Source organism: Haemaphysalis longicornis, unplaced genomic scaffold (genome assembly GCF_048455015.1).
Source record: "Haemaphysalis longicornis isolate Haplotype H1 unplaced genomic scaffold, Haemaphysalis longicornis Haplotype H1 scaffold_8, whole genome shotgun sequence".
NCBI classification, from domain to species: Eukaryota; Metazoa; Arthropoda; class Arachnida; order Ixodida; family Ixodidae; genus Haemaphysalis; species Haemaphysalis longicornis.
Genome location: NW_027526445.1, coordinates 80,169,883 through 80,182,812, shown reverse-complemented (window position 1 = coordinate 80,182,812; position 12,930 = coordinate 80,169,883). Strand labels below are relative to the sequence as shown.

Below are 12,930 nucleotides of genomic sequence, written 5' to 3'. Positions count from 1 at the left end.
GCGGTTACTTTTCAGTGAAGCACATGCAGAGCGATTAACCAAGCTCTCAATCACTTTCAGTACAAACGTTATGTTGATTTCTCTCTAAGAAAACACTGCAATAAATGGCACTGCATGTTAAAAAACATGGCGTCTTTTTTCAACACAATCCCCCCTCCGCCCCCCCCCCCCCGGAAGGCCCGTTTTTTTTTTCGGGGAAAGGTTGTAACCCTACGCTGCTGTTCTGCCTACCTGCTTGCTGTACCTATTACGTCGCCGCCACCACAAATCCCCACTTGTTACAAACTCCTGACATGCCAGGAGTGACATCGCTTGCAGTATTAGAGCGACGTTGCTTGTCTGCAAGACGGTGCCGGTCAAACAGGCGTTATCAACGCCATAATTCTAACGGCACATTCCATTTATTTCGTGGCTGCCGTGGCTTGCGCAGAAAAGGTCGGGTTGACTGCGATAGCTTTTCTTGAGTCAAATAATGGAGCTTTGGCTCAATCGCTTGCAGCGCTAGCAATGCGGCCTCGTCTGCAAGACCGGTGCGTGAGAAACAAGCGTTAGGACAGCCAGAATTTCAAAAATGCAGCATAAACTAGACCATCGTTAAAGGAGGCGATGACTAGACACAAGCAACAATATTCGTTAACAACTTACGTAAGTATAGAGTTGTTTTAGGCGCCTCGAACACCCCCCGCCGAAATAGCTGTTTGTTAACGCGTCCGTTTACTGTTTTGTACATAGAGATAATATGTTTTGTAGGTCAATGGTTCGATTCCTCGTCGGACGTTTTTTTTTTTTTTTTTTTTTTTTTACGTGAGGGTTTCATTAGCTCCTTTTTTAACGACCAGGGCAAGCACCTGTTCCTTGCTTTCTATCACGCCGACATTTACCGCCCTCTTCCTAAACCCAAAGTAGCTCGTTTTCTCGCACGTTCTCTCTTGAGAAGCCCGCCGTGAAAACAAAACCAAAACAAACGTCAAACCTCTTTACAATATCAGTATATATGTCAATTACTTTATGTGTTTTCACTTTTTGTGTTTAAAAACCTTAAATTTAAGTTATAAACACATTTCAGACTTTGAAAGCAGAAAGATAATTACCAACATTACAGTAGTAACACAATTTTCGTCAAACATAGAGGTGCTGCATTTGAAGTCTGGCAACTATCTCTCACTTTTGTGTGTGTTTTTTCATGGCGTTTTGTGCCGAGTGGTTGGTGGCGTGATTTAATCTGTTTTATCTATTTCAAGCTTAAATCATATTTATAGAAGCTTTATGGGTGATGTCTACCCTTCTAACCTACGCGTGTGTTGAACATGGGGACCCCGGAAGAACGATCATCGCCGGATAAAATACTGCGCGTCAAAAGTGGGTGACATTGCATCAGAACAAAGCGTGTTCGTGTGTCCGCGAGATGAAGACGACAGTGAAGGAGAATTTTACGTTGGAAACATCGTTTTTGCTCGGGTAAGTACGCATTTTTTATTATTCTGAATTTGGTTGGAATGAGTTCTGGTGTTTATGGGTCAGTAATTCGCTAGACCCCCATCCCGTTTGCTCTGAGAGCCTACGTGAGTTAGTATACTTGTTTGGCGCCCAGTCCACCGTTTCCGCAGAAGTCAGCATCAATTTACGCTGAAGCTAGACCTTGGCTACGATGCTCGCGCTATGGTACACGGCTGCTAATAATTTCACATCACGCAAGGCTCTTTAACACCGGGGCGTTTGTTTATGTGTCTCTCAAACAGTGCCTTTGCGGTTGCAGATCGCAGTCGCAATTTCGCGTGAGTGGCACAAGGCTGTGATTAGTCCTCCCTCGTGAATACCCGCGGTATACCAAGAAATAACATGAACAGGACGTTCCCTGGAAGTGCATGTGAAAACGCGTACACGTGGTTCAATGGCTGGCGTCTCGTAGGTGTTGTGAAATCTCTCCCCCCCCCCTTCACGAATTCCGTGCAGTGCGCTTCGCAGCTATTGCGCTTGCGAGACCGGCGACCGTACGCCTCGCGGTCTTCGGGCCGCGATATGTGTACTGTTCTCGTGAAGCTCGACAACAGCGAAATTGCCGTACTCGCTCGCCAACGCGCCCCGACAGCGTACGCGTCGACCGGGTGCTGACGGAGTTGTGCTGGAAGAAAAGCAGGCAAGAGATGAGGGCGCACGAGGTGTAGTTAAACATGAGAATTTACAAAGTGCAAGGTGGAGAAAATAGTATGCAAGGGCCGGAAACGGTGAGAGAGTTCGGGCCGCGCGCCAGCGAGCGAGTGCGGTAATTTACGTTGCCGAGTTTCACGAGTCCGGCACGAATATGACGACGCCCGTCTGAGAGTTCATAGAGGTATAGAATTCACATACGTGCAAATTGAAGGTGAAATGCGCGCATGTGGCCTCGCAGGGAGTTAGCATAGTCTCGGGGTAGTGGGGGAGATTTCACAACGCCTACGAGGCGCCTGCCGATTCTGTCAGAGTAGCTCTCGGGAAGTCTGGGGCTTGATATCAGAGGCATATGTATTGTTTAAATTAGTGCAGAAAATTGAGCCAATTCGCAAGTTCTCATTTTCGCAAAACCGCAGGCCATACAGAGACTAACAAGAAAGCTGTAGGCACGCACAAAACTCGATTTATATTGGAGAATTGAACGTGCAGATACAAGTCAGACATTGAAATGGAGGAGCCTCAACTATCACACACCAGTTCCGATTGAAAGCAAGGGATACAGATGAGCTGCTAGCATGCGTTCCATGCAAATTAGCTCAGTAGCTAGCTTTGCATATATCATGCATACCCCACTCACAGTACCTGCTGGTCTAATAAATACATTCTTACTGTGACCTAAATTTCACTTGGGGTGTTCCGGGAATGTTCTTATTAGTGCCTTGGAGGTTACTGTCTTTAAACGATTAAAAATCTACTTGATGTAAGCATTCGTGCTTTGTGTGTGCTCTTGTATTTCAACAAGTGTCAGCACACTCACAGATTATGCACCTGCAGGTGCTGCTGCTGGCTATCCTGGGTCAGCTGCCTTCCAGTCCAGTTTCAAAGGCTTTGCCAGGGCCGCCCTTGGCCAACCGACACTGCACCTGCTGTACCCAAGTACTGCCTGGCCTTTCGTTGGTGCTCCGTACGCTTTGCCGCCAGGATTGGTCATTCATCCGTCATCTGGCCGCTTGGACCACCCGTTCAGAAGTCAGCGCATTTGCTCGACACATCGGTCCAGGCGCTGCTGCCATATCGGTGCACCCACCGATTATGTATTTTCAGGTTAGTTATTGCATGTTGTGGAACTTGCCATGATGTATACCTGTTAGCAGTGCTGTGGCCTCTGATTATTTGAAACATTTTCATGAAGCAGTGCTGTGCGTATGGAGCGTGTCATTGCTTAGCAGAGATATTGAAGAGAATCTGGGGCTGACGACTAAAGGGCAAGAAGAGAAATTGAACTGACTTTGAAGCAAGTATTCGTATGTAATCAAGCCAAGCAAACATTTAGGATATTTCGATATGGTTTTAAACTTGCAATACAAACTGGTCTACTTCAGATCATACTGGTAATAATCATACTATACCGAAAAGTACATCCCGCAGTCTGTAGAATTCTGACAGCGCTTTTTTCGCAGTCTCTCATGACAGGCACTAATCTCAATGGTTGGAAGATAGTCGAGGTAGCACCAGTCTTTAAATCAGGAGACGGTACTTCACCATTAAATTTCCCTAACAAGCACCATATGCAAGGTCAGGAAACATTTCATCCACTCTCAGGTCGCTAATTATTTATAAAATCACAATATCACATTCGAGTATCACCACGGTTTTCACAAGGGTTACTTGAGAAACACAACTTTCAGGATTTGTTCACGATCTACATTGATCCATTGACACAGAAACTGCGGTAGTTTTTCTCGATTTTTCTAAAGCATTCAATCGCATTGCACACCACAGACTACTTCTCAAACTTCACCCTAATGTCCTCACTTGAGCAAAAGATTTTCATTCTTCTCAAATGCAGTTTACTTCTAATAACTATATACTTCTTTTGCTCGTGCCACTTTGTTGTCCCCCCAGGCAGGTTGCTTGGTCTATCTTCCATGTTGCATATCCTCCCATGTAGGTCTATTTGCAGATGATGTTGTAATTTATCACACAATTTCTTTCAACTACTACCGTCAATGCTTTCAATCTGATCTTAACACAATTAACTCCTGGTGCTGCAAATGGCTAATGTCGCTTATCTCTAAAACAAAGTGCATGACTTTAACGGTGGCAAGTCTCGGATTGTAAATACTTACTTCATTAACAACAGCCTGATTACCTCTTGAGACAAAGGTGTTTTGGTAGGCCGGTAGGGGAGGGGGGATTGCATGGTGGATTTCAAAAGGTACATCGATTGGGAAAATAAGACGTGTGATTAATATTTTCATTTGCACTCCAAAACTCGCTTTATTTCATATGTTTAACCCACTGTCGTGGCTAGGGTGGTGTGCTGTGGAGGCGAATGTCGGTTAGATACCGCTTGGTGTAGCCGCTTTTCAGATGGAGGCAACACGTAAAGACGCCCGTGTTTGGAGATTTCGATGCGCACAAAAATACCCAGATGGTCAAAATTAATGCGAAGCCTTCCCCTACAGTGCTCCCCATATCCCAAGTGTAGCTTTGGCGTGTTAAACCACCGTTTTTTTTTCATGTTTTTGGTATAGTACCAGCTGCTGTAGCAGGTGCAACTTAAAGGTAAAATTATACATAATGTTTCGAAGAGCTAAATATAAAGGCCATATTGAAGTGCGTTTATGGGTCTATCTCATAGCAGTAGTGAAAGGTTATATACTCTGGTGCAGGTTAAGAACGCCAATGGCTCATGTGGTGTAGTCCAGTGTTTGACGGAATGCCGTGTAGGCAGGTAAAAGCATTATTGCAGTGATGAAACGTAGGTCACTGGCCAAGTCAAGAAAGCCATTTAACGGTTTGTTGCTTGTTCACGGTGAGCATGTGTCGTGGAAAACGAAGCTATATATTGGGCATTACGCGGCGCAATGAGTTTGCATAGATATGGTGCAGATTGCCATCCATTATGTTGATAATGTTGGGCGTCGTCTGAACAATGAGGGACTCGAGCAGTAATCGAGAAGATAGATTGCACTCAGTTGTCAGTAATTTTGTCTTGTTCCAGTCGACCACGTGTCCCGTCCTCTCACGGTGCTCTGCCAGTGGACTTGTTTTTGCATGGCCCTTGTTCACTTCGTTCCAGTGCTGCATTAATCTTCTGTGCAGATTGCCCGTTTCGCCAATGTACACTGATTTGCATTCAGCGCATGGAATCTAATAAACAATACCCGGAAGCTTGGAGCGTGAGAGGGGGTCTCTCACGCTGACAATGTCAGAACGCAGCTTGCTAGTGGGCACATGCACAATGTATGCACTGCGTGTCTTGAAAATGTGTGCGAGAGTTTCACCGATGTGTGGGACGTAGGTAATTGCTGCACGGTTTGATGCAGTCGTTGTCCTGAATATAATGCCTAAAGCATTATATTCAGAAAGAAGCGAAGAGGGCGACTAGCAAGAATCCACATTGACATTAGCAGGCAGAAGCGTCCACAAGGCCTGTGTCAAAACGTGCTGCAATTCTCGTCCTACACATCAATCAAACTTTCGCACGCATTTTCAAGAAACACATTGTGCACATCGTGCAGGTGCCCACTAGCAAGCTATGTTCTGACATTGTCAGCGTGAAAGACCCCCTCTCACGCTTCAAGCTTCCAGGTGTTGTTTATGTTTCGAACAAAAAAAGTGCCATTTAAACGTGACACCTCCTTCCTTGCCGATTTCTGATGCCTGATTGTTCACTTTGTGGGGATACGTTTAGCAGATTGCTCACATGTCTAACCTGTATTTGTGCTTGAGCAGTCAAACGCTGATGTTAGTAGTGAAGTAGGTGAAAATTGTAGTTTGATTGTAGTTGTGTGCAGATTACCTACATTGTGTTAATTCGTAGAAAAGCAAAATTGAGGTAACCCTGCTAACTGTTCCGCATTGCAGCATTTTATTATGCGAACGTTAAGGAGTTCAGCTGCTTGTTAAAGGTGAAATAAACAGTGGTACAAAAAGAAGAGCATCTACTAAACAGAAATATCTTCACAATCGCAGGATGCCAACGGTCCGCCTACCAACTTGTGTCCTGCATCGTTTCTGCTGGCTGGAGCGGTTCATGGAGCATTTTCCAGCTTCTCAAAGTTTGTGGTCAAGCGCTCCTCCAAGTGAAAGATGCCGCAGAGGGATCTTTTGTTTTAATGCCACAATTTCATGTGCTCAGCAGCAAATTTACTCGTAAGGCTTTTTAAATATTCATCACCCAAGAGGCATGTTACCTTCGTCTTCGGTGGAATGTGTCTGCACTCAGGTTATTTGTGACAGAAACAAGTGGACCACGTCATGAGAGTCATTGAGGCCTTGTTGATTGTGCATGCTTCTGAAATGACATTTTCATTAAGCTGAATACTTTCCACATATTACGATTTGTGAACAAATTATGGTAAAAGTCATGATTAGTTGTGCTACACTGCAGGAAGGAAATGCCAACATACGTTTAAGCACCTCTGATATTTCAGATCGTTGGCTGGTGAGCAATAAAACAAAACTGAAATTTTTTAAAAGTAAAATCAAATATTCGTTGTCACCAGTGCATGACCATAGTAAAAGCTATCTAGTCACCAAATTTAGAATCAGACACGAAATGCCAAGAAAAATAGGGAAATAAACTAGACAGCTGGCTACAATAAACCAATTCGTAAAATTCCTCAATGTCTATCAAGTGATGATTCAGGCGGGTTAGTTAAGATGTCAGTGGGTTTACACACCCAACTTTCAGGGAAGCACATGAGCTCCCAATATTAACATGTTTTTAGTGAAGACCGTCTTCCTTCATTAAAGGGACCCTGCAACACTTGCCATCGACTACGAGTAATGTATTTTGGGATAAAGTCTATTGTCCCAGAAATCTCTTCCCGCAAGAATTATGAAAATCCGTTCACAATGAACGAAACTACGCGCGATGAGAAATCGCGCATAATCGTTCCCTCTCAACTCGACCGCGGGCAACGCGACGAAAGCTGCGCGCTCTCTCCCGGAGAGGGGGGCGGCTCGCGGCGTTCTCTTCGGCGGCCTTCGATATATCAAATGCCGGGTAGTTTTCTCCTTTTCTCCGCAACGCGGAGGGGCCTATTTCCGGTCTGGTGCCACAAAAAAGCAGGCATGGGTGCCTGCTCGCAAGTGCGCGCTCGGGCTCGTAGGGCGTTTTTGAAGCAATAAACGTTTTTAGTCGAGTGGTCCGGTTGAAAGGGAAGTATTGAGCTCATCACTCAAACTCCGCGCGCACTCAAAACACAAAAGAAACGGCAAAACTGTGCCTACAGGTTCAGGCATAGAAGAGGTTCGTACACAGCGATGACGACGACGGAAATGGGAGAATCTACCCGCGAAGTTGACCAGTGACAGCCGATCGGGCAGCCATGGCCTATGTGACGTCCCTCAGGCCATGCATAATGAGGAAAACTGAAGAGAGAGCGGTTTGTTTTTCCGCGTCTTTCACATCGATTTGCGCGCTCACCGCTTCACGTGCACGTGTAATATTTGGCTCAGGTATTCCTGGCAGTGTAATCTAAACGTTGCGCAGGTTTACTTGCACTGCTCAAAGAGTGTTGCAGGGTCCCTTTAAGCTGCTTTGCACATTGATGCCAGTCTGATAAATGTCCTGAATTTTTGTTATGATCAATCTTTGTATAAGAACCATATATTTTTATATGATGTCGCTGTGTATTTCTGAAACTGTATCTAGTCACTAATTCCAATTTGTCGTGGTCAGGTTTTTTCAACTAATTCGTAGCTTTTTTAGCAATTATGGTATATTTTGTGTGCCTAAAGGAATGCCTCATTGCATGTTTAGCCTATGTAGTGTTGAAAGCGCACATTTTGCTTCAAAGTGGAATGTCGGGCTAGCAACAAGGTACTTCGCGTGCTGCTCACTTTCATTCATGCCATTATTTTTTATATTATCATTTAAAACTAAAAGCCAACCAATTTGCTGTCGTTTTAATTTTGTCACCTACTTTATACTTTCTTTTTTTTTCAACTTTGTGTAAGGATTGACTATCCATATTTTTATGATACCAAGGCGTTGGACTGGGCTAGCTGGTACATGTTTGAATGGATGAAAAACCATAGGAAAACCCAGGACACGACGGGACAAACTTGTGCCGTCATTCTGTTTTAACTGTTTCCTGTGTTTACCACTGGTTTTTTATGCATTCAAACATTTTTTATGAGTTTGTTGAACAGTGATTAGTTTAGGTGTGTTCAAACAATTGTTGGCTGCGAAGGCTCCCTGTAGCATTTGTATAAGTGCTCTCTGCTTTTTTTTTTGAGCCAATACCCCACCACCAGTCTTCATGAGGTGGTCTTTTGTAGAAATAAGTTGAAATAAATATTTGTTTGCATTGCTTTACATGTTTTGAAAGAATTTCTTGTTCATTCTTGTTTCATTCAACCCCGTTTCAGAATCCTGCTTAAGGCATTTCCTCTGTTATTTTTTTTCAGAACCAGGAAGGGTGCTCATCCTCGGTTCTTGCTGAAGCAGCAGTATCCATACTTCACACGTGAGCTCTGAACACACAGTAATTATGGTATGAAACATTCTACCAGTATAAGCCTGCTTTGTAGACGTCATTGTAGATGTCAAAGCTCTTGACAGTGTAGTCTAATGTCTGGTGTAACGGGCAATGTCTACAACTTGTAAAAATTAATTTTGTGGCTATAATGTTTGTGATTATTTTAAAATGCACGTCAACTACTATTTAGAATCGCTGTCTAAATTGGCAGCCATTTTCCTGGTGGATACAGAAAGTGAAAAAGTGTATGTGTAGAGATTTCAGTGCACCTTAAATGTCCCAAATTTGCTAAAGCTAATACAAAGTCCTCCTTGTGCTGCACTTCATATCCCATGTACAGTTTTGCGTAAAAACAGCTAAAAATTTATGATCAATTTAAACTTATTTTAATGTTTTTAAATGCAAATATTCTCAGTTTAAGCTGCCATATTTAGAGTAAAATATTTTGTAACAATTATATAGCTACCAAAGGTTTACAGAAAAGCTTTTTGCTTTTGGTTGTGCACCTTCTTATCAAAAGAAAAATGTTGTTAAGAAAGGCAGAAGAAACCCAACTATGGAAATTAGCAAACCCTAAAGCTGCGGATAGAATGAATGTTTTGTAGAGAATCTTTTGCTGATTTCAGTTCTAGTCAACTCTAAAAAAGTCTATCGACGTAGAATGCTTACCGTGAGGCACCTCGTAATACTAGCCAAAACTAATGGGCCCTGGCTGTTGGCTTTTCATTTGCAACAGTGACAAATGACCCCACATCCACCGGCAGGGACATAATGCAAGGCACCATGTACAAGCTAGCCTCATGATAAAATAATGTTTTCTGAACAATGGCATTACATTTCAACCATGGGCTTCACCAGGGAACTTGTATGCATTGTTCTGTGATGTTTGCAGTTCTTGTTATTGCTATGTGGGGTCATTTAGTCTAAAGGTATGTTTATAAAACTCCAAATACCACCAAACCTTGCAAGTGCTGTACCATATGAATATTTTTCCGTAAAGCAAAAAGAATGATGCAAACGAAAATAAATGGCTTGGGTACCCAACTTTTATAAGTAGATTATGAGCCGCAGTACGGAGGGAACTATATTATGAGCCGCATTAAGGAGGAAACTATACATTTTGCATTTGGTCTTCCTTGATATTGAACCTTCCTGCTCAGCTCAAGAATAAGGCACTAAACATTGCAGGTAGCTACCTTGATTGGAAGTTTGATGCAATACTAAGAAGCCAAGGGTTTTAAGGTTCAAGGAAGTTTTGTGTGGTTGAAGTGTTGCACGCCTAATTGCTTTCACTGCACAACATGGTTAGGCTCTGCAGTGAATCTCGAAGGATGTGTACTGCAGTTCGGCAAAGTGAACATATAATTGGTTTTTTACGAAGTTTTGGGTAGTCAACTAGCTCTAAAGTTATAACTGTACTGAGATGTGGCTCCTGACTTTTTAAATTGATGTTTTAACAATCGGTGACACAAGTTCAAGGAAATTATCAGCTGATGTTGAGCTTCAATGGAATGTCTCACAGAACCGAGCTTGGAAAGCACGAATGTTTCATACCATAATCGTGTGTGATATTATGCAATATGTGGTCTCACACCTGCTGCACCTGTGAACCGAGGATGACGCACCCGTTTTGTACCCCTTTAGGTGGGTGCTCTTGCAGAAGATGCTCCTACAGATTGGGGTGCTAAGTAGCACCCTAGGATACTTTTAGGCGGAAAAGGGTGTTTATAAGGCACCTGTCTTCTGGGGTGCTTCACAGAGGGTGCTCCTGCGGCGACAAAATCCAAGCACCCTAAAGGGCGTAAAATATTCAGTTTTTAGGGTGCTCCTGCGGCGACAAGCTGAAGCACCCTTTTGGGCGTAAAAATTTTTAGTGTGTATTTTGCCCATCAGTTACCGTTTTGTTCTCCATAAATGTCATAGCTACGAAGCATTATCACCCTCGTTGGATTTTGTTATCACGCGATTTCGTTGCTCGCTCGCGCCCAATGTTCCCCCTCTATATACGTTTTCCCATTCAATAATGCCCGAGGACACCTTTATTATTATAGTGTTATTAGAAACGGCGACATTACCCTCGCTTTTGACATATATGTACACGGTGGCTTTACTTGTATTTGTGGATTTGTGGTTGTTTGATTCTTAATACTAAGTAGTTGCTGTTATTTCAGTGCCCTTGCATTCACGCCAACGGGAGTGATGGCACAAGATTAGACGATGATCAAATTACACGCCCATTTTAGGTGGCTGCGTGGCAGCGCCCGTCGGCATGGTTTCATTAGTCGGCGGCGTCTGCTTCGACCGACCGCACATTTCCACTTATTAAGTAAATGCGTGCACTCCTATGACGCGAAACTGCCTCAGGTCATAGCAGAGCTGGAAATGGCGTCACCATAATTTTCTTTATTTCAGATGGGTGCACCGCTGCAGCGATTTGCTTTCTGTGGTTTCCAGGCATTACGCACCGTTATAACTGTATAGTTGATTTTGTTATCAAGCGCAATAGAGGCTCAGCATTAAGGTCTCCAGTTTGAGAGTGACATGAGGGCGTAATCGTTTAATTTTCGCGAGTAACACTTTCACAGCCAAGTTCAAATCTGAGTACTTGAAAAAAGTTTTATTCATCTTTGGTAGTAAACGTGCTATATTTTAAGCGTTACACTAGGATTTTATGTCCCGCCTATGTAGAAACGTCTTTCGTAGAAAAGACCTCTGCTTCCGATCTACCTGACAGCAAAATGTTTGGCTATTAGCAAAACTTACCAAAATTCCAAAAAAGATGAGCCATGCTGTATCATAAATTCAATTACATTCTTCTTCTATTTCTAGGTTAGAAGCGATGCGTGAATTGCTCTTCTATTAGAGTATTGCTTTTGATTGATTGTAGGGTTTAACGCGCCGACGCAAGGCAGGCGATGAGGCGCGCCGTAGTGGAGGGCTCCGGATTAATTTTGACCACCTGGGGAACTCTAACGTGCGCCGAAATCTCGTGCGCACGGGCGTGTTTGCTTTTCGCCTCGATCAGAAAAGCTGCCGCCACGGGCGGCAATCGAGCCCGCGACCTCGTGCTCAGCACCGCAATGCACTAGCCACTGAGCCACAACGGCGGGTTTCAGTTATAGTATCACTTTTAGCAAAGCATGAAGTGTTCAAACACTACAAAGTTTTTTTTTTTCAATGTTCCTATTTATAAGAGTACACCAGCATCAAATGTTTTAATTTGTGTTTGATTTGCATGCTTCTAAGTATCATTTTTTTCGTTGCTTTAGGTACATTTGGGCAGGAACAAATTCACAGTGGTAGAGTGGCGTTACTACGTATGAATAATTGTTACACTATAATAGCTGCACATGTTCAAGAAAGCCACGATACGCTAAGTTAACCAAACCAATGCAAGAAAAACCAAAAGAAAAATAACATCGCATTTGATCCTTTCGTTGCAAACGTCGACAAAAGACAGCCTTTCGTCAACGTTTCCTAGGTAAATGCCTCAATGCGCTTTCCCGTTCTCCTATCATCCTGTTGCTCTGGTTTCGCAATCCCCCAAAGAAATATACGCTGGAGGTTTTTGATCAGGTCAATTTAAACTTGCCACCGTCTCCTGCTCCAGTGTTGAAAACGTTCATATAAAACACGAACGAAAGCTCGTTCTTCGTTCTTTCCCAATTTAGAAAGGAGTTCTCATTACAAGTTTCTGTATTGTGAAAGGAACGTGTTCCAGTTCATATCGAACATTGGAACGTGTCGTTAAATTCCCGTTACATTTATTTTTTTTAATTCAAAAATGGTTTCGGATAATTTTAGGTGTAACAAGGTGAGAAATTTAAAACTCACACGGAGCTGCCTATATTATACGAATAGGAGCACCACCAGCAGCATATTATGTGTAGATAAAAAGACCCCACAGAAACGCTCCTAACCGAATTTTTTTCTGTGAGCACCGGACAAACTGCAGACATGTCTAAGATTTTAGTGCTCGTTTATTGTTGGTGAAACACATATGGCACTTTCAACTTCGGTCTTAGAAATGCGCAGTAATCTTACTGCGCATTTGTAAGGGGAATTGAGTAAGGAGGTTACAAAAGTCCAGCTTTGTGGATCATAAAGCCCAAATTTGCGAGTGAGAAACCACAGCAGAACAAGTAATGGCTGCGAGGTTAAAATACAAGTTTAAGTCGGAAGATGATAACAAGAAAAAAATGAAAGTCAACTGCGTACTCACACATAAAATCTACGCGCACGAATTACCCAGTATACCGAACACCATCAAGGTAGTAGATAA

At 43.2% G+C, this 12,930-nt stretch overlaps 1 long non-coding RNA gene across 1 annotated transcript; it reads left to right on the top strand.

Moving 5' to 3' along the window:
- Positions 1–1,157: 1,157 nt before the first annotated feature.
- LOC144149201 (uncharacterized) lies at positions 1,158–8,216 on the top strand. The gene is made up of 3 exons (XR_013318232.1): positions 1,158–1,458; positions 2,986–3,255; positions 6,133–8,216. It is a non-coding gene; the product is annotated as an uncharacterized LOC144149201 (long non-coding RNA).
- Positions 8,217–12,930: the final 4,714 nt, after the last annotated feature.